Source organism: Pelecanus crispus, chromosome 3 (genome assembly GCF_030463565.1).
Source record: "Pelecanus crispus isolate bPelCri1 chromosome 3, bPelCri1.pri, whole genome shotgun sequence".
Classification (NCBI taxonomy): domain Eukaryota; kingdom Metazoa; phylum Chordata; class Aves; order Pelecaniformes; family Pelecanidae; genus Pelecanus; species Pelecanus crispus.
In genome coordinates, this window is record NC_134645.1 from 81,349,756 (window position 1) to 81,372,567 (window position 22,812).

General features: G+C 44.5%; 1 protein-coding gene across 1 annotated transcript in view; it reads right to left on the reverse strand.

Moving 5' to 3' along the window:
- SOBP (sine oculis binding protein homolog) overlaps positions 1-22,812 on the reverse strand; it is a 100,961-nt gene that overhangs the window by 36,351 nt on the left and 41,798 nt on the right. The gene's annotated exons all lie outside the window — the stretch shown is intronic.

The following is a 22,812-nucleotide window of genomic DNA, read 5'->3' on the forward strand; positions in this document are numbered from 1 at the left end:
GGAAAAAAAAATAGCTAAAAGCATAACAGCTCAGATCATTAAAACAGACGGGAATCCCAAAATACAACATTATTAAAAAGTTTGTTTAAATACGCAGTACACCTTTTAGATACGAGAACTTGGGATGCTGTTTTCTTACATAGCTTAGGTTGAACATGCAAATTCATTGCATTGCAAATAATTAGAACAACAAAAGACAAACCCAAAACGAAATATTTGAGCTGGAAACCGTGAGTAACTCAGGGTTTCAATTTACTCCATTGCATTTTTCAGGATTACATTACATACGTACTCGTTGAAACTTTTTGACATGCTTAAGCAATCCCTAGATAATGTACTGTATTTTCAGTTTAACAACAAGGCCAAAAAAAATAAATAAGTTTTCATACTCATAATTTACATGTAATACTATTATAGATAAATGGATTCCCCCTCCATGTTTAAGTGAAGCTTTGAAAGGAGCAATCATCTAACAAGAACAATAATCCTTCAGTCAAATGCGGTCAAAATATTTAATGACAAAGATGCATTAAAAGTTACCGGGTATTTGGAGCTACGCTGTTAATTAAGAAAGCTGAAGTTTAAATGGAGACATTACCAGAGCCCATTAGCAATCCTGCTTGCATATAGTATTTTTCCCTTCTCATCTACAGCGTTTTCTGCTTTCGAGTTAAAGCAAAAGGGAGAAGCAGGTGAAAGGAGGAGTGTCAGCAATACACTCATTACACTGTTCATTTGGGTGACACTTGCACTCCGTTCCGCTCCATCTCATCTGATCCCTGACTGTTCGCTCTCTCCCTCTCGCAGCCTCCCGAAATTCACAGCTGAGCTGTCTCCCTCACATATGGCTTGCATATAATTATGCACATTCCATTTTACACTGCATTAAAATGATGAGCTCCTGGCTCCCTGCCAACCTATTTAAATCAGCCCCTGCCCGAAGAAGCCGGGGAGAGGAGGAGGGCGGGGGGGGGTGGGGGGGGTGGGGGGCGAGGGGAGGGGGCAGAGGAGCAGGTAGTCCCGCTCCCTGTCCCTCCAGCTGCCCCGCGTCCCCCCCTGGGACCAGGGGGGGTCCAGGGATGCCCGGACGCAATGCACGCACATCTCGGCGGCTGCGGCAGCGCTGGCGTATCGTTCCCCCCTCACGCGGCGTGAACTGCCTGTCGTCGTGTGTCACACTCCCGTCGCCCAGGCTTTTTCAGCGTTGGCATTTATGAAAGATATTTACACCTTGTAGGCTCTACGGCTTGTTTGCCTTCAAATAGGCTTCTGCCTCTCCCCGGGGAGATGGAGTGGGAAAGAGGAGCCACGGGTTAACAGCACCGGGGATTCTTAGGAAAACGGGAAGGGGCTGCACCTCACTGAAAGCCCGTTGAGTCCAGCAGGCTTCAACTTGGGCCTCTGCTTCTCTGCCATGGGGTGTGAACAAACTCTGCCCAACAGAAAATACCATTTTTAAAAGTGCAAAGTTTGTCTGAAAGTATGTTTGGAGTAGTACCTACAACTCACGACTATTACAAGAAGCGGGAAGTGGGAAACGAAAACGAGTTTATTCTGTATGTTTCCTAGCAGCTTATAGGTATTTTCTTTCACTGCCCTCAATAGCTGCAGGGTGGAAAATGTTTAAAATTTTTCCTTCAAACCACAACGAAGAGGCAGAGCATTCCTGAGCACCTGAAATCACTTCTGTGTTGGCAAAGGTTTAAATGTATTCTTCTAATTATTAGTTTGAAACTGAAACTTCTCTCATGCAATAAATCTACTTCCCATGCTGCATGGAACACAAAATCCAAATTTGACGGTGTTTCATAAAAAAAAAGCCAATTCTTGTTTTGAAAACAAACTTTGTCCTTTCTTCTTCTTTCGGCTCCCTGGGTGAAGGAACATGGGCAACTCACTGAAGCTCCTCCAAGTCATCTAGAAGACAACTGGGGGAAGAATGCCTTAAAAAATGCCTTGCACAAATAGAAACGGACCTGCCAGCTCGGGATCACCGGTGCCAAGGGGATGCCGTGTGACAAAGAGCTAGTGCGATGTTACGTGAGCCACAGGTGTTCTGTAGGACTCTGAATGCTATCGGTGCCCCCAGACCCCTGAAATTGTATCTTGGCACTATTCTAGATACCGTGCATGTGACGGCTGGCACATTGTAACCTGCCAGTGACCCTTTGGTGCATTATCTCAGCGCACGCACACACCTTGTAAAATGAAATGGATATCAGGGTGTTTGTAGCGCATGTGTCAAAATATAGAGACAAACCCCACTGACCTTGACCTGCTTACCAAAATTGCCAGTTACACGCAGGTTATTCACCCCTGCTGACGGCAACATACCCCCCCCTCCTACTGATCCAAACCTTATTTTATTTAATTTTGGATGTCACCAAAAATTCCTAGTCTCAAAAACAGTTTCGCTACATACTGCTATCATTCACTCAGGCAGCAAAAGTAAACCTAGCTTAGCTAGCTGGTTTCCATTGTAAAAAATACCTATTCTTGGCAGTCAGGGCTATTTCCCCAGCTGCGTTACATGAATTCATTACTACCACCTTCCAGTTGTAAATAATTTGCAGAAGGAAACACTCTTAACAATGTTCAGCACTGTTCTAAGCGTATTAAAAAAGTGGCTCAGAGTTTATCTTGCCATGGTAATACTGTGATATGCCTGTACCTATACTGACTCACTCTCAATCGCTGCTGCACACCAGTAAGCAACTGCCTCGGCTCCCCAGCACTTCAACCTCGCTCACAGCAGACTGGCATCTACAGCTTCTCCATCAGGCCAGGCTGCCATGGGATGTATTTCGCCTGCTAATATTCAAAAGGAAGCAACTGGAAAAAAAACAAGCCCAAACTGCGGCCTCTCTGATTTTTTAAAATTCTTTTAAACCTCTAAAATTGTTGCAGAAATGCTCTCATCAAAAAATGTATGTCCAAAGTGCTAGATGTGATTGATTGCATCTATGCAATATGTGGTACAACTGCTCTCACAGCACATTTTGTTCCAGGACAAAAAAGGCTTCAGCTCCTGTTCTGAGGCCTGGGACCACGGTGAGCGCTGCTAGTTTTATCAGCACAAAACTGCTGCAACTTTACTGTGGCAGCGCCTCTCCTGGGGTTTACTGAATCTCCTAATTCAATAGCATCTACTGGCAGGCAGCCGCCTTCCCGTCAGCTGCATGGGATCCGAGAGGGAAACCTGCCCATCGCCAGCTCATGGGACGCCGGGCTGGATGCTCGACAAAACCGGTGGCACTCGCACCGCCCCGGCTACTCCTGGCAGAAGAGAGCACGTTACCCAAGGAGCAGTGCTGGCAAGGAAGATCTAGCGAGGAAACTGCAGTTGACTCGGTGGAGCTGGCTTGGCTGTAAGGTCAGCCTGATGACTGGTTGCGTGGGAAATCGTGGCCTTTAATTGCAGGTTGGATATCAGGAAACCCTTCTTAATGATAGGTACAGCAAAGCGCTGGAGCAGATTGCCTAAGGAGACTGTCAAAGCCCCATCACTGGAGTTTTTCAAGAGCAGGTTAGGTAAACATCTGTCAGGAATGACATGCACAGAGTAGCTCCTGACATGGGGGAGCTAGATGGATGAGAGTATCTCCTTTCCCAGGTCCCTTTCCTCTCTGCTTTCTGCCACTGAGCTTTGAAGGAAAATGGCAGGAGGGTAAGGAAAAAAATTTTTAAAAAAGAATAGGAAATGGGATCTGAAAGGACCTCTCTGAAAACAGCACGGCTTTTGATGTTCAGAGATATGTGTACTCATTAATAAGTGCATGATGACAACTATCTTTGGCTACACAAACTGCTATCTGTTCATAAGCCAGCCAGCCTATATTTGTGAAACATGCCAATAGTTTGGAAACAGACTATATATTAAGTCAAGATTCCTTTTTTTAACAAGACGTAGGAAGAACAATCTACCGCAGAATTTCCTCCTCTCTGAAGTGCATGGATATTTGTTTCTCCTTATTCCCAGAGAAAAACTGTCTTGATCCAGACAGGGGATTTCTTAGCTCCAGTTTAAGTCTTTTTATGCATCCTTAGCCTTGGGAGAGGAAATCTGTGCTTACATTTTAATACTAAGGGCAGGATTTTACGATAGTATAAGTCACAAGGCAGGTTGAACAGAATAATTTATTAAGATGGAACTTGTTAATGCAAAGCTTCCACTAAAATGGGACAATGCATTTGCAATGAAATCCTACTGCTCGGTCCACAAAAGTTTAATGCCACTTAACTGAAAACACATAACATCTATTTTCTAACAGCGACGGCCAGAGTAATGCAGAGTGACAGAATATTAGCCTGCTTACTCAGGATAAAATTGCCACCTAATTTCCATAAATGTCCTTTAAAACAGGTGAAACACAGGACCGTTACCCCCAGACACATTAAACGCAGGCATTAGTTGAATGTCTCTGGTAGGACAAAAAAAAGCTGCGAGAAGTTGAACAGCGTTGCTATAGAAGTGCAGAGAACTGCTTTGAGGCTCCCGTCCCGTGGCGATGAACAGAGGAAGCTCACATCACCCTTAATACTATTGTCTCCGAAGGCTGACGGCAGATGGGAACAGAAAGCTGTGTTTCCGTTTCCACCGCAAAGGTTATCTCTCCCGCTGGCGGGGCGAGGAATTCCTCCCCGTGCCCCTCCGCTCTCCCACCCCCCCCGTCACTGAACCTCGAAGGAAATCCTCAGGGAGACCCTAATCCTTGAAATTCTAGTTCCTGTGCATTTCTGTTGTCCCAGATAATCAATTATCATGCTCTCTACATTCACTGCACCAGCAACGGTAAAAATAGTACTAAACTTCCATCTGTTGAGTATATTCTTCCCAGAAATATGAATATACTCGCTGTGGGCTGGGGCGGTGGGTGAGCCCGACATCAGGGTGCTGGGTTGTGACTCCGTGCTGGGAGCAGAGCAGGGCTAGGGATGTCCAGAGACGACGTCCCTGGTTCAGTAACTGTGCAGTTATAGGAGTGAGTGAGCCCTCGGCTCAGGGAAAGTCTTTCTTCAGGGAAAGCTCCCACTAATGTTTGACGAGAGGTTTGGTCTTCACAAGGATTTCAGCATTTTCCTGATTTGCGGCGTGATGGAATAAGCAGTATTTATTAGCTTGTTGCCTCTCTCAGCTGCACTCTATTTGTTAATCTCTACAGTTGTAATATTTTGCTACTCCAAGCCTCTAAAATCTTCTCAAGCTTTTCAAAAGAGTCCCAGGTATTTTGAAACATGTCAAAACAATGTTTCATAAAATCTCCCAAAACTCAGATCAGTGAAAATAAAGGACCTAAAATTGCACTGGTTGTTTATCACATCATTGTCATTTACACCCCACTAAAATCGAGGTTAGCCCTTTTGCCTGACCTCCTGTGACCACCCCAGGTTAGAGGTGACCACCCTACCCAAAGTTTCCCAGCCTCGGGTCTCTCTGCCAGTAGTGGCTCTTTGCACACTTGGTGGTGGTCTGTGGAGAGTTGCAGGTCACGTGCTACTAACTCCCCTTGTTTCCAGCTGCTAAAATGCATTTAAAGACAGCTAAAAATACATTAAATACTTTCCTAATGTTATTTTTCCATGTAAGCAACTGCTGTAGTCACCACAGGAATGTTATTTGATCGCCAAGGGGAGGGGAAGTGGTCCACGAGACAATCTGTCTACTGGAGGTGATCTACAAAGTTAAAAAGAAACTGGGAATATGCCCTCTTATAACTTCTTAATTAAGAATGCAGAGGAAAACCTGAAGGGCTTTTGCTGACTTCTTTTGCTGCCTCCTCTCCTCTATCCCCACACATGCCACCTCAACGCACACACGAACACATGTACAAACACACACAGGGACATCTCCACCCATTATTTAAGTTAGGAATTGAGATCTTGTCTATGCTGGAGGAAGTCACCAGCGGACAGAAAACAGCGGAACAGTATCAGTGCGACAAGCAACACCCTGGGACTGCGCACGCAGCTCTTCCCAGGTCCTGAGCAGAGGGCATACCACTGCACACAGGTTTGTGCCATCTTGTTGCTTGGATCTATCCACAGCCTTCCTTGAAATCTCTCCCTGGCACTCAGCTGCTCCTGGCTCCTGTATATTACAGTACAGACTCCACAGCTGCAGAGTCCCTTTCACAGAGAGTGAAGTTCTATGGTCACTGAGAAGGAGCAAAGATGTCCCTGCAAAGATGCAGTCCCTATGTAGAGCCTGAGGTTCCATTCCCTGCAGGCATCCTTGGCAAGACAAGGGCCCCTATCACTGGTGTATCTCTTGGTAAAGAGCTGCTTATGCATATATGCAAGTGTGATATGTCCACTATAGACAGAGATGAATCTAGACCCAAACTCTAACCTTTGTTCAAATTTTGTTATTTCAAAAGTGAATACAAAATCTGAATGCAACACCACTAAGACTAACACTAACAGACTGGATTAGAAAAGCACCTCGAGTCCACATGTTTAGGAGAAGGTTTGGTGTGGAAATGCCTTCAGGAGCCAGCGATCTGGTTAGTGTTATTAAAACTGTAGAAAAGACATCATTCAGAATATCCTGCAATCTTCTCCATTGTGCTGACAGAAGAAATACTCCCTGACTTTAAAAATAAATACTCATCAGGTCGAACCTGCTATTCTAACCAAATGCAACCCACACCTCCTCATTGTCCCTTTCTGAACAGGTGTAGAAACTGCTGGGAAACAGGCAGTTTTGCTGAGAAAAGCTGCCCCAGAAAAATGCATTACGACAAAGAAGGAGAAGGTGCCAATCTGCGGAATGATAGGGCAGCGTTTCTGAAATTATCCTCGTCAAAGCAACTGAGGAATGTCACGTTCATTTTCTTGCATAACTGAAGCACACCAAAAAATCCAAACAAATGTGCCTGAAAATCTGATAAGCAGTTCTTTATGGATCTTTTCTGTTTTTGAATAATGCTTGTCTTGCAAGGGCTATGGCTCAGAATGGTCCACCTTTATGTGTTACATTCTTCACTAGGAACTTCATGGTATAAAATTATCCAGTTTATATTTAAAATGCAAGCTGCAAACTCTATTATAATGTAAGTAATATTATAAGTGAATCAAAAGGAAATACTAATAACAGTACTACCCTACTGCCTGCTAAAGTCATAACTTCCATCCTACTGCATTTAAAAGTCACTCAAAACTTATACCAAAAAAGAGAAGGATTCAGCTTCCTGCATTCATTACACCTTTCCCCCCACTTCCCCCAGTTTTGTTTCACACACTTTATAGAATAACCCTGATTTCCTGCTGCACTTCTCATCCTTCCAGGCAAAGTAAGGATTTTCTTTTCACACAGCTTGCAATGCTGTACATTTAGAGCCCCTCCTACCACAGTCATAAAATACTTAGGAAAAACTGATGATCGCCTTCAGTTCCACAATACATCCAGAAAGAGCAACTGAAACAAAAATAGCGCTGTCTACTGTCCTGGACCACGCTTCTAATTTTTATAGAAAGAGGAGTAGAAGGATTGAGACATTAAATGACTCAGGCCCATGAGCAAGTGAAGGTGGTCCAGCCTCGATCCAGTTGCTCAAGCAGGGAACTGCCTTATGCTCTCAAATGAAAACTCCCCATTAAACCTCATTTTCCCACTGCATTCCAGACTTATGCACCTTTTTCCTTCCTCTATCAGCTAATAACCAGGCAGTTTCTGCAGCTTTACCGGCTGCTGCGGGACTGCGCTACCCTTTCCCTGACAGTTCTCGGCATGGTGATATATGAGAAGTGTTCAGGTGGCTGCCTCAAAAGCTAATTTTTCAAACTGCACAAACCTTTATCCATATCATAAATTTTTAATAACCAGTTCCGAATTGTCAAAGAATAAATACGATAACAAACACATAACATTGAGATAATTTGAAATAAACTTTGTTTATTGCCCCTTTGAACGTTTCTTCGACAAGTCACAGCTGCGTGGGACCTTCATAAAAGTGAGACTATCCTACTAATCTCCCTTCTGATTCACAACAGGCCTGATCCAGAGACACTAATGGACCGTGCTTGACAGTTATTGCAACATATTCAATACGCAGCCTAAAATATGGCTAGGAATGAAATGAAAATATACTACAGACTTCCCAGCAGATTCCATTTTTGTAATGGGTAGCTCAGACCAGTGTAGCCGATAAGCTCTCCCTCTCTCTTTGCATTCCCCGCTTATTATAATTTATGAGATAAAAGCATTTTCTGAAGTATTCTGTGTGGTTCACTGTCAGGTAGCTCAAGTATCCCTTCTCACTGCTGCCATTTCTACAGGGGCTCCCCAGCACAGATGAAAGACTCCTGTGCAAGGCAAGCACATATTTCCAATCAGCCTGCCAGAGAAGCAGGGAGACAGAAAAACAAAACACAACACCAAGGAAAAAGAAAAAAAATCCTCAAATGTTGGTTATGGTTAGCTAAGGCTCAAAGACCAAACAAATCACTGTCCTTAATGAATTTGTTTCAATGCATCTGCTTATTTCAAGCTTCGGTGTTGTAAATACCAGAGCAACAATGCAGATTTTCTCTGATTGCGGTGTCACATATATGATTAATCATCTTGACTCAGAGCATATTTTTTTAAAGCAATTGCAGGCTGGTTTAATGAACTCCTCTCCCACCGGCTTTTATAGACTAGTCATGATCAACATACCATTAAGATAAACCTTGTGCCCCATCCCTCCCCTCTCTGACAGCTTGCCTTATTTGCCTCACAACAGTCAATATCCAATTAAGAGGCAATGGATTTGATCAATATAGAAGGTAACAGTAAGACTTAAACAGCTGGTAAACTCTACATGTACTCTTTTTCTTTAACTCCTATCTTTGTGGTATATAAACAGTTCTGCAATTTGAATAAATGCGGAGAAGGAAAAACAATGGCCAGGTCTGGTTGATAAAGCTTTCCCTCAAATGGGCTGTGTCTGCAAGCTACTCCGCAGCAATAAATGCTTGTCCGGGATCAGTGCGAGACAGGCAGGATCCTATTCTCTGTATTTTCTGTGGCCTTTGAAAGGGTGAAAATAGAAATCTCTCCCTGCTTTGGTTACCAGCGACATGCCACTTGGGCCATTCACACATGAAAATGGAGGGGCCGTAATATTATTAAAGCAATCATTTATAAGCTGGGTGAAGGGATGACTGGTCTGGAGAGGGGGGCAAAAACCAATAGGAATGGAGCGTATGCAGGAGAATGGGCAAGGAGGGGGTGAAAAGAAAGGAGGGGAAGCTTTGATACAAACGACATCTTCTACAACCTTAATATCATCTCCCAGTCTTTCTGCCGATGATGAACGGCTGCAATAAAGGGTGGGATAGCGGCAGTTGTAAGCAGGACAAAAGCAAAACGTGGCTGGTGGTGAGGAGCATTCGTTCTAATTCCCTACAGCCCAGCTGGAAGTCTGGGACTGAGGTCACGATATCACCACTGGCTTTGGATCTAATACCAGGTACAGTACTTCTTCCTCCACTCCCACCACCTTTTTTTGAGGCCTTTATTCAAAGTTTTATTTTCAAAGACATTTTGCAGAGTAATAGGCTGATATAGTCCAAATGAGGTAGCCCTCCTTTTCCAGGATTTCCACTCTTCTTTAAAGAAGAAGTTATGACCACGGGGGATGCCACACTCTCACTGACAAACAGGACGTAACTCAAACACCTCTCAGCTTGCTCCCAACGCAGGCAGAAAGTTGTTTCTAAATCACAGCAGTGTGCCTGCGTTTTCCACTGCCCACTGCAATCCTCTGTCACCCAGAGGGATTCCAGTAACCTCTATCATGTCTAAACCCAGGAAACTCTCTACTCAAACTCATAAGAAAGTTCAGAGCACGCAGATCTTTTCAGGCAATGGGAGGCAACCAACTATAATTTATCTTCCCAACTTGCCTTGGGATTTTAGAAGTCCCATTCTGAGTTTTCTCCGTTGTGTCACAATAAGATGAAATGTGCTGAAAAACGCCTCTGTCTTCCCAGTTCCCTTCACTACCATCTTTCACTGGGAGCAGTTGCAGGTAGATCCCTGGCCAGGTTTCTGAGCCTACAGGAATCCACTTCTAACTATTCCCAGCAATTTACTTCAGGCCCCAGGGTTTACCAAACTACACCTTTGTTTTCAACTCTGTGCATTGTTACTACGGGGGAAAAAAACACCCAAACAATTCTACTACTCTAACTCTTAAAGACAGGCTTAAAAATGGGGATGCTTCCACTAGAAAAAGGAGCAGACAGAAACACATTCACCATTTTTGGTCTTCTGCATTGACTCAAATGGCTTGTTTTCCGCCTCTGTCCCTAACCTGACCTGCCTGGCCCCTTACCACACGGTAGAGGCTTATGTGTTTTGCTGTTTTACCACCCCTCCTGTAACCCTGATTTGCTCTTTCTTACTCCTCCCCCACAGCTCCTGTCTCGAAAAGCATCCCTTGAGGCTGCACCAGACTCCTGCCTACGCCCAGCTAGCACTGCTGTCTCCTCACACGTATGCGTGAGTATGTCCATGCCATCCCTACCATTTCAGGGTGGCACTATCAGCTTTTTAAAGCTTCCATGCATTTATTCCAACCTCTCATAGTAAGGATAAGTTCTGGTTCCTTATCTAACTCCTCTAACACCTCTGACAAATACTTAGTCAATAACCTTGTTTACAGCTCTGGCCTTCTTTAATGTTTCCGCACTGTCCAATGGACTATTCGGTGTCACCTCAAACGTATACCCATTGTGTTGCTGGGCCTACTGAAGTCCACCCAGTGGCCTATGCCATAGGTCTGCTACCATAGGTCTGTCCCATTTTCCTCAAAGACGGAACTACTGCTTCCACAGGGAAGAAAAGAGATGGGAGATAGGTCATTCTGGTGCACAGTGGGTGCCACAGCCCCAGAGCTGGGAGCTGCCAAAATCACATCCCCTGCACAATGAGTGCCCCTGGCTCCTCCATTCAAGGGCTGGGCTTGAAGCAGCCAGGTGGGCTTTGCAATATTCAGAGTGCAAAGTACTGCTGGTGTTTCTCCACTCCCAGACTGTAAATTGAAAGTCTGCCTCTTCTGTCGCCAGTGCAGAGACTTATCTACTTCATTTTAGGGCAGAGTCAAAGTGATGTCTCTGTCTAAGCAGAGTCTGGAGAAACCTGTAGAAATGTGGCCTTTGGCCTTCCAGCCACCTAGTACAGTTCCACGAATTCCCCATTGTTTAATCAAGATGTAGAGGTCTTTATCTTGGTCACAGTGTATATTACAGTAGGAGGCAGCAAGGCTTGGGGGAAGCTGATGCTCTTGTTACTACCACTACACAGAAGTACAAAAGCATCAAGCAAAGAACCAGCTCTAAATAAACACTTCAAGCACATTCTTTCTCTACTGAATATTGCTGCTATCTGAAAAAGTTAACATAATTTTCTACTCCGTATCTGATTCCATCAAAATCCAAGACCAAATTCTCTCGCCTGCACCTAGACCATTTTGCATTGGGTATCAGCTTTGTAAAGCGCAGTAATGGTCTTGACCTCTGTTCTTAGTGCACTTTTTCAGTCTGTGCCTAAAGCTTCTCTAAAGTGAAGAAAGCACCTGCTTGCCCTTCACACAATCACCAGTAAAGCTAAGCTTAGGCAAAGGCCAGAGCTAGCAAGATAACCACCGGGCTAGTGACAGATGTTCAGCCTAACATAAGATCGAGGCCAATAGACAGGAAAGTCCATCCGTGTTTCTCAGTACTACTAGCATGAGGAGCACCGTGGTGGTGGCCATCATCACCTTTTCTTCAGCAATAGGCTGGTCAGAGAGAAAAGGAGCTGAGGAATCCCCTTTTCATACTCAGACTGTGATTTCCAGGAACAGAATTACAATTTAAATTAATTACATCTAACCATGTAATTAACGTTCGTGTCAGTTTACTACAGGCATCTTCACTATCGATGCTGTGAAATGCAACTTAGTGACTTTTTTTGTGGGGAACGAGACAGAACAACCGTTTGTCTCATTTGCATTGTTTATATATTAATCGTTAAACTGTTGGTAATATTATTAATCTCATTATCCTGATTTACATGTGTTCTGTCTTTTTACAGGAGCATTCCTTCCACAATGAGACTACTTCACACATCTCCATTGTTCCTCTCTCTCAGTTCAGAAATCTGATGGGGAATCGCTGGCATCGAAGAAAGGGGAAATGAGTATTGAGCATGAGGAGCTGCAACATCAGCTGCTTAGCATGAAGGGGAAATCTATGAGTGTTCTTTAACAACCGGCATGCTTCACAGCATACACTGGCAGAACATTTCACACAGTGGGAGGAGAGGTTTAAAAAATTGGACCACTATAATCCTTTAAAAGCAGCCAGGGTCTCTTTCTGAAAGTCTAGGTCATGTGCCTGGCACTGCGTCATATGGTGTCTCTCTTCCGCCATTTGTTTATTTGCTTCTGGCAGTTTTGGCAGTGAGGTATCGGAGTGAAATGCACACCACTCCATACATATGGTGGGAAGAATCTAGTGCATCAGTTGAATGCATACTGTACTGTATACACATTCTGTTTTATCTCTGAGCACAGCTGTGCTGCAAAAGCTTACAAAATGTGAAGCCTTCTGTGCAGCAAAAACATCGACAGGAGAAGCTGGCCTATAACTTATTAGGTTGTGACACAAGCCAAAAAAAACCAGAGTCAAAGCTGACAACTCCTGGCATCGTGATGAAAAGCACAGTGGCTCAAATTAAAGAGGGAGTGTCAGCCCTAACTTCATGTTTCGGGCTTTTGCTGCCGTGGGTCACAAATAGCATTGCTGGTTTGTTCTAGGACAGCCCCGGTGCATGGCTTCCAGCTAGCGACCAGCAAGCAAACACGAAAATCATCCCCCCGGTGCCCCACTGCGCTCGCAGGCAGCCTGTGCTAGGAAGGGATTCCAGGAAGGGGTGGGCAAGAGCCAAAAACCAGTCGTGGCTCTCTTCCTCGCCCAGCACAGTAGCCCTCAAGCTGTGATCAGTCCTGTGTCTCCTACTCCCCCAGCTCTTTGGGCTGAAGGTAGTGGAAACATATGGTAGGAAACTCTCCTGTGCTGGTTGGACCAGATGTCTAAGTAGGTTTTTTTTCCACAGCAACCTTGACAGAGGGACTCTTTATTTTAATCTGAGTAAGAACAGTCACATCGGGTCAAACCTAAGGTCCCCTAGCCCAGGCTTGTCTCCAGCAGTGGCAAGTATCACCAGTCCTTCCAGGAGTACTACAGACCTGCCACGAGGGCAGTGGGAGTGGGTGTGTGAGAGGTTTTATAAGTGAGTTTGGCCTGTATGTCCACTGTTCCTGGATTTTTTTACATATATCTCACCGTGCAGCACTGAGCTAGGTGAGATTGTAGCGCGTCTCCTTTCCTACCTACTGATGGACTCCATATGTGCATGTATGTGTCGGTAAAGGAAGCGTGGTGAGTAAGCAAAAGAGGGAAGAGAAACACAAGGTGGAATGGCATTTTTAGGATGCAGAGACTGGCCTGATAAGAAAGCCACGACTGGAGACATCACATTTCCTCCCTGATGCCATAGGAATTAACTTCTCATGCCGCTGAGCGCTGGAGCTGTCAGGGCTGACCTGTGTGCTTCCCCTGCATGCTGTGAGGGCTCCCCAGCCAGAGGAAGCCTCGGCTAATATCTGGGAAAAAACCCCTCCTGTCCGGCTCCACTGCTGCCTGAGACGATACCGGGTCTCCAAGTGGGCCTCTGGCTCCAGCAGCTTCCTTGACAGCTACAGGTTGTGGAGAGCGCAACTTCACGGTGCATCCTACAGGCACTTAGCCAGGGGAATTGCACCCTTTTCTGCTCCTCACTCAAACGTATTTCTCTCGCGCAAGAGCCCACCTGACCCTGAGGGGAAGAGGGAGCCTGACCGTCCTGCCGACAGAAGCCGAGGGAGAAAGGCTTCCCATGAGGAGGCTTTCTCCTAGCCTCCTCCACATCCCTCGGCTGAGAAGGGGCTTCCCTCCTCCAGCACAGTCGTGACGGCACCTCCAAACCCAGCTGCTCCTCGGGGCTGCCCAAAAGGCATTGGAGGAGTCCTGCAGCAGGGCACCGGCTCTCGGCCCACACCCACCGCAGCCCAGCGCCCCTGGGGCTCCCCTGGAAGGATGACTGCCTTGCGCAGTGTGTTGCCACGCAGGACGAAATACAACCCCCGGCTAAGTTTAGCTTGTCTGCCTCGTCTCATGGGAGCATAGCTGCATGGCTCTGCCATCGCCCCGTGTCCGCTGCCTTCTCCGCCAGCCCGGCAGGTGACACCTTGCCTACCCCATGGCAAAGGGGAAGGGGGTCACGGCTGTCACACTTTTGGGGGGAAGACAGACAAGAAACAGTAATTTAAGGCTCAGCCAGACATTTTGTCACCTCTTCTATTGAGGATATGAAAATACAAGAGAAGCAAGGCAAGGGGAAAATAACAAGTTCTTGCCTCGAGCACTAACTGCTGCTGATGTTAGTTCAACAACCAACTTTAATTGCATCTCCACGCTGGATAAAACTTCTTTTTCAAATGTTCTTCTAAATACATGGCAGGCTCCTCCTTAAAACCAGGCCATGGTCTGCACTAAAGGAAATAGTATCAGTGAAGGGTAATCAGAGGTTTGGAACAGCTCTTACATAAGGTATTAAATGACAAGGACTTAGCCACTTAAAAAAAAAAAAAAGATGAGAATGAATATGATAGTAGACTGTGTAGGCTGCTATATTTTTATGTTACAAAAAAATCCCATATTTTTGTTAGCAAAAAAAAGTGGCTACTAACTATCCATTAACTATCCATTGTTTCTCACAATGCAAAAAGCTAGAGGTTCAATAAATGTGCAAAAACAAATGAAAGAAAATAACTCTGCAGAACAAGTCACCAGGCTTGGCGGTGTGCAGGCCAAAACTACACACGAATCCAGAAGGAGCATAATGCATTCTGGAAGGACAGATTCATCAGCTGTTAACAACAACAGTACAAGCACTCCCACACTAGAGTAGTTTCAAGGAACCGGTACAGAGATGGACTCAATGTAAAGAGCCACAGCTCTTTACAGGCTGGCCTGCGGGGTGCAGGCTGATTTCAGCTGGAGTTCTGGGACATTTGTGCCTCTCTGCAATCAAGCTCTAGGAATTGACTTTGGAGATGGGACCTCTGAATCTGTTTTCAAACCTCAAAAGCAACCCATGGATAATTAGTTGAGGCTATCATTTCTACCTCCAGAAAAAGGTGGATTGTTTCTGAAAGAGGTGAGAGACTTCAGAGACAGGGGTTGAATTTAACATGCACAGCAAGCACACCCGGTTACACTATGCATTGGCTGAGAGATTGAAGGGCAAAACCCTTGTGTACCTCCTGATGGTACTGGATGTGAACTAGCTTTTCTTCTTATACATGCTCTAGGAAAGGTTTGCCATTAAAGGGCTTTTCGAAAGCCGGGAGGTCACAGCTTCTCTGGCCTTCCAGGTGTCTGTTCACACCACAATCATTTTTCTGGATGTCTACTCCTGTTGTGAGAAAGCCCAGAGCTCTTGAAACTCAACAACTTTGAACATCCTGACTTGGGTCAAAATGAGACAACTGGACTTGAAACACGTAAATATCCATATGGAAGCACGCAAATATAATGAGGAGTACAACAGAGAAAAATTTCACTCTATTCCTAGTTTTTCCTTCTATTTTTCCTGCATTTCTGAGTTCAATGGCATCATTATCCAGGAAATCAACTTAGATTATACTCCTAAAGATACATGAAGTAACCAGAAATGTCATCACTCTCATGATGCCTTTCAGCAGGAGTTTAAATCTTTCTCTCCTGATACAAGGAATGCAGAGTTGCTCAGAGGAATTCAGAGAATTACAGATGAGCATCCTAGATAACACCACTACTGGAATGGGAGCTTGCTAAAGTATTATCAACTACACAGACACTTTCACTATAACACATGAGGGGAAGGGAAGGGCCATTATAGATGTTAGGAAATGATTTTGTCTAGACACTCAGCAGAACCTTTAACATATTCTTTACTAGAACTGTGATTTAAAAAAAAAGAAAATACTGAGTCTTGGACATATTTTTAACAAACTTTGATACTACAGTTTTACTAGATATATTACCTAGGTCTTTCAAAATCACCTTCAATAGCTCCACTGGTTTCTATGTGACCCCCAAATCCACAGTCTCTTGCTATTGTCAGTCACATTCTGCAATAATAGGTGGAATGGGGAACATTTATGAAGCACTGAGCCACAGAAAGGAGAATGTAGTGATGGAAAAGAAGTGAAAACTACAAGCCATGCCAAGATACGCCACTGCTCTTTAGACAGTTCAGAGGAAAAGATACAGTGGCCTACTACATGCATATACGTGTAGAAGAGCATGAACCTCTAGTTTTAGTTCCACCACTCATGAGAATTAATTGGAAACTTTAGAGTCAAGCCTTAACTTCCTAAAACTACAACTGAGTTGCTTCACGAGAGGGTGGAGCTGCCACATGTAGCCAAGGCTGGTCAAATGCTACAAGAGCTCACAGAAGCCTGTGTGGTTTTTTGGGGTTTTTTTTTTTTTTTTCCAAATCATTTTTCATCCCTCTCAGGCATCAAGTGCTGGCTGCTGTAGAAAGATCACTGCAGGAAGCAGAAGGATCTTAACAACAAAGCTGAAAAGCGTTTTTAAACCACCCTTGTTGGATCAGCTAGATCAGACCAACTTCCATTTTTTCCACATCCTTGCTTGTCTCCCCACACACCAGGGAAGACCTGTGTTATTCTATAGATTGACTTAAATGGAAAACAGAAGAATAGGAGGCCCATGTCTAGGCCTTGCAGGGAACCGACCTGGAATACTCACAATAAAATTGACAGGCTTGATGGCTGAATGGATTTAAGCAACAGCTGGAATCTGATGAGTCTAAAATCACTTCCTGCAATAAAGCTGATCAGGAGAACAAATCTTGCATGGATTACATTCAAATTAAGAGCTTTCACATCATTGAGAGGCAGCTAGAAATCCATGCACAATACATGCTAAGAATAATTGGGTTCCACGTTCACCCACTGAGGCTGAAAGCACAGACTTCTGGAGTTTCTCTGCCAGGCTGGGTATCGGCCAGTGGTGATTAACGTGAAAAAATAACCAACACTTTTGGAAGTAGGCTAAACTCTAAACATCCCTCCGAGGGGATCCTCTCATGATAACAAAGCACGCAGCTCCTTTATACTTGTTATGTCTGATATGCAGGAGATGGACTGATTTTTAAAAGCCACCGCTCAACAAGAAAGGCAGCGAATTTTTATGCCGGCTACTTTTAGCACGGAGCAGAAAGCGGCAGAGCAGAGCCCGCCGTGCACGCAAAGGCTTTCATTCCACGGGCTCCCAGGGTGCAGAAGCTGTGGTGCTCTTAGCAAATCTGAAATAGCTTTCATGGTTGGAGATCAAGTCTCCGCAGCGAAACTTCATGAAACAGCAAAGGCGGAGAGGCAGGTCCTGAACTCCTGGAGCAAAACAAGCCGATAACTGACTGGAAAGACAGCACATCTCTTGGGAAAAGCGTTTAAATGCAACTGATTTTGTGGTGCTAATATCTGAGATTAAGCAACAACTAAATCTAGGGTTCTTAGAATATCTGAACTAGAAAAAAGGCAACTGTGAGTGTATTTTTATAAATGGGCTTACATACACCTGCTTTTTCGACACTGGATGCCTATAAAGTGACAGGCTGAAAAGTGGCCCTCCTGGGTTTTGTTTTGTTTTTTTTAAAAACAAAAGTAAAAGAAAGATCATGTAAACATGAGTGGGAGGAGAAAATCGCAACAGCTCTTCTGGCCTTTCTAGCAATGAATAAGCAGCCTTCTTCAAACCAGCCCAAAACTACATCTTTCATTCTCATTTTTCATCAGAGGAAAGTTTTAAGAGGGACCAATTTCTTGCAGAAATTTCCCATTACAAGTATGTCACAACAGTAATTAAGACATGACAGAAGGAGATTACAATGTGGGTTCTGGATTTATATGACAGTGCCGGAGCCGAGAGCCCATGTGATTCCCTCTCACAAGGTCACTGGAGCTTGGATTCTCAGAAGACCCGGTGTAGGTTAAGCAAACAAAGCCCATTGTTTGTTTTTCTTCAGGGAAATTGGTTGCTTAATTTTGTCCCATGCTTTTGGAAATCCCAGCCTTGGGGAGAGGAGCAAAGGAAACATTTTCCTTCATTCCAGAGCTGCGATGATGACAGGGACTGGCCACAAATGCCCAGCTGCATCAGGGCTGCTCAGGCACGGTGCTCCCCACGGGGCAGCAGGATGCCCTCCTGCTCCCTTTGCGGGTGCTCCGTGGAGGAGGGGGCTCAATGTGGTGCAGGATCACCCACCCGGCTTGCACCGTGCATTTGCGGGCACCTTTCCTCTTCTGCTGGGAGCATGCACCTCCTCGACTGCTACAGCCGTCGATCAGAAAGGAAAATAAAACAGCTGAAGCTCATCTTTTCCTGATATGTAGCCATTTGGTGGTGGAAGAGGCTGCTCCCTGTGAAACTCTGGCCAAGCTGCAAATTCACTGCAGATCAGCTGTCAGCCGTCCAGTTCACAAACAATTACCTTAAACACTTGACCCATGCAGTGTCCCGAGTATCCATCAAGCAGCGGCTGCTGTCTGAGACCAGTCCTGCCGTACCGACACGAGCTTGACTTCCCTTTTGACAGTTACTACATCAGACAGGGTCGGCTTCATTTTTCATTGTAGCGGTGGCTTTCTGAGGGACGATAGGGTTGTACTTTTCTGTCTGTCTTATAAAATCAACCCATGATTCAAAAATTAAGCAATGCTCTTCTGGTGTTTTGTCACTCCTGGTAGTAAAAAAATCTGTGTGTCAGGCTTTCTTGACCATTACCCTGATGATGCTAACCGAGGTGGGAAGTCATCTACTCGTTCTCAAGCCACACTAACAGGGACAAGATACGTCTGGGTCAACACAGGAGGCATACAGAGCACACAGTCTCTTTGTTAAACAAGAAGGTGCCATTTCTAAATAGCCACTTTCTTAACTACAATATCATTTTAAGCGGAGGTCACTGGCCTCTGTCCTCCAAGGAATAACAGTACTGAGATAACATCAGCACCAGGAAGGACACAGTATTAGAAACAGGGGGCAGGGAGCAAGGATTTAGGAAGCTGAGAGGTTGTCCCTAACTCTCAGAAAATGCTCACTTTCCCCAAGACCATTAGGGTCTTGAAATCTGAGACTCACCACAGGAACATGAGCTCTGTCAAACCAGCCGGGTTTTCTGCAACTCTGACAAGGAATTCGGTGCAACAGCTCGTGAAAACAGGTGGTGAGTGTCCAGTTCAGACTTGGAAGCAGTGGACTACTGTAAAATTCCCATCTTCCCACCCCTTGATTTAAGAATTTCCATGTCAAAAGAAAATGGTCAGCTCAGCAAACAGACTGAACTATGTCATAAAAGCCATGTCTTTTTAATTACAATAGCTGTGAAATACGCACTGCATCTTTAAGATTTTACAGTGCTGGAAATATAAAAGAACTGAAATATTTGCCATTCTGTTATCAAAGTATCAGGCCTGCAGCTTACAGGAGTATTTTATGAATGGCAAACCAGAAAGACGTGCTTTTTCATTCTTGGGTCACATTCAGAGCAATGCAACAGTAAAGAACAAGCCCCTCCCTCTTTCGAAGAATTGATTTGCTTCATTAAAAGCCAAGCCCTCTTTCTCTTGCTGGCTGAAAATAGCTTCCTTTGTATTCTTAAGTGAAATCATTAAAAAACGTGTCAGACTGAGAAAGATGTGTTTTTTCCCAGGTATTCCTGAAAGCCATTGAGTACTACAAGTCAGCGCTACGAAATTATGCTGCACCACTCCAAGTGTTTGTTTCTCTTCCCAAACAGAGCATCATTGTTCTTATTTAAAGAAATAATCCTCACAAAGCTGAAATAATTATTCAGCCCAAACAGCCCATAGCAAGTGAAACAGTCTTTAGACAGCTGTCATGGCTCAGTCTTCCAGAAGCTTTGATTTTAATGAAACTCATTAAGGAAAGAAATTAACAGAAATTAACAGGAAAATATCATGATTTGTCTTGTTTCAGAAAGCTTGAATGGAGACAAAAGGCTCTTTAACATGACACGTAATGTGACCAGTCAAAACTCCCCGTGTCCCTGAGTCTCGCACGCTGAGTAAATAAGTCCAAAGTTGCTTATGTTGCAGCTCCACAGTTCGGTGCAGTGAAATGAAAACGTTAAATGAGAATACCCTGTCTTTGGGCGCTAAAGAGCCTGTCTCCTAGCATCTGTACACTGTGTGCTCGTACAAGCATGTGGGAATGTTCAAGGTAATGAAAATGCTACCTGTAAATATCCTAGGGTAATGAAAGGTGAAGGGTAATAAACTCTCTGGAGAAGGGAACCATCTTATAGATAGCTCATGACAACTGTTTCTTTCTGCAACACTCTTCAACAGAGGGGAAAAAACCACGCACTTATCTTTTCAGATACATATTAGGTATCTAAGTTGTCTCTGATTTCCTGTTCAGAAGCACAGAAAAGGAACATTTCGCTGTGGCTTTTAATCTGAGTGGCATTGACAGAGGAGCATGTGGTGCTGTAAGCAGCTCAGAAAGGCACAGATAGTAACATTGACATATCTTGGTTCAGTGTCCTCAGCCTCTCCTCTGGCACTCGCTGGCATGCTCTCCCTTGACCAAGCCTGCTACACCACTGCCTCGACCTGATACACCGCAGAAAATGGAATTTTCTGCTGAGCAAAAACAATGAACCATGTGTAACAGGATCTGGTGGTTGGAGGGAGGAGCTAAGAGATAAGCAATTATTTACTCTATCAATTAACTATGAAAAGAACTGGTGGCTATAACCTTGAAGAGGAACTGAGATGCTGATAAAAAGGGAACATCCTGCTTCAGAAGGTGCCAAAAACTGGACGATTGCCGATGCACAGTAACTGAGGGAAAGGTAAAAGTGGCGGGGGAGATCAAGACCACCGACTCCATTTAAGACCGAAAGGACTTGCCCCCCTACACCCATAAGGAGCAGATGTGCTAATTTATGTAGCAAGCAAGGCTAATTTAAATATAGCTAACCAACAGCAGATGGGATGGTAATTACTGACCAATGAACATAAATTTAGGCGGATCTTTACTAATTATGTAACAGGATAAATACACCGTGGTTCCTGTGTGTGGTATGCTAGCTTTGAGGAATTACCACCTAGAACCCATCTCTGTGCAGAAATGAATTAAATAAAATACCTCTGCTCTGTGTGTATACTGGCATATTGCACACCAGGTGAACAATCCCACTTCTGGGATAACAGTCCCAGCAGAGAGCCACACACACCCACCTGCAACGTGGGATGGGCATCTGCTCAATGAGAGTGGCTGGGCTAAATCCTGCCCCTGCTGAAGCTAACTGAGTTTTACCTTTGACTTTCAAAGTGGCCAGGATTTAGACCCCGCAGAGTTGTGAAAAGCAAAGCACAGTAAATGTGCTCAAAGGGAAGCAGAGGGGACAGCTGGAGAGCAAAAGGGGCATGGAAATCCACAGACCACATCTATAAACTAAAATTTCCCCCCAAAGCACTCTCTGCTCCTCATGGAGACCAGTTCTTGTTGCAGAATTGTGGAGGAATACTACTAAGAATCTGTTGAAAACATGTAAATAAAAGCATTACCTATTTGTCATTTGCCCCTTGCCACCTGCAGTGGCAGTCAGCTCCCAAGGCAGAGCCACATTATTTTGCCATCGTATTACAAATCTACTGGCAGTGTCAGGGGAATAACAGGGACACGGTTACTCTCACTTCCTAGCACAAGGTATATATACAAATATACGTTAAAAGACAACGTAGTGCTTCTGGGGAAAAAAGTGTTAGTTATATGGAATTTAGAAACAGTTTTCTTCTGATTTCTTGTGGAGTTCAGAGTAAGTGACAGTGGTGTATAGGAAGTGCTGGGATGCATGAGGGCAGATACAGAGAGCAGGTACGACGGACGGGAAGAGTCAAGGGAGTAGGCAGAAGCTGGTGGCAGGAGGGAGAGAAGCTCGGGCAAAGGAAATCAAGACTAATGAAAATGCTGCTGAGAAAATTAAAAAGTGTTGAGCCTTCAGACAAAGGAATTTTGGAGAAATGGGCAACAGCAAAATGACTCCTGTCCCGTTTGCATAAAGCTTGAATGATAACACAAGCCACATAGGATACGGCTTTGGAAACTGGGTCCTATCCAAATTGCCTCAGAACAAGCTGTATCTGTCTAAACTGGAATCACCTGGATCTTCCTTTATCCCAGCTCACTAGGAAATGTGCCCCCCCCGCCCTTTGAGTTAGATAATTCTCACCTGACTTTTATCCAAAATTGTACACTGTTTCTAATCAAGAATACCGGCAACATCCTTCAGACTTAACAGCTCCGTGCCTAAAGCAATGGCCCATTTGTGAATACAGCTGTTCCAAAATCAATAGTTAACCTATTAATATCACTTGAGACAAACTGATGAGAATAACCAGAATTCAACCCCACAGCCTACACAGTTAATACTACATACAAGCTGGGAAAGTTAGTTGTGAACTTTTACTTACTCCAACTTCCTGGACTTCAAGGAGTTGAGGAAAGCTATTGAAATACATCAAAAGAGAAAGTACCTCCTTACGGTCTCTCAGACCATTTATTATATGCTTTTGTCTAATAATGCCATGAGGATAGACTACGATTAAATTATACAAATCCTCTTGCAATGTAGGAAAATGCCTGGATGGCCTCCAGGAGGTTATTTCTGCCGTAACTACTTCTAAGTCAGAGCCATTT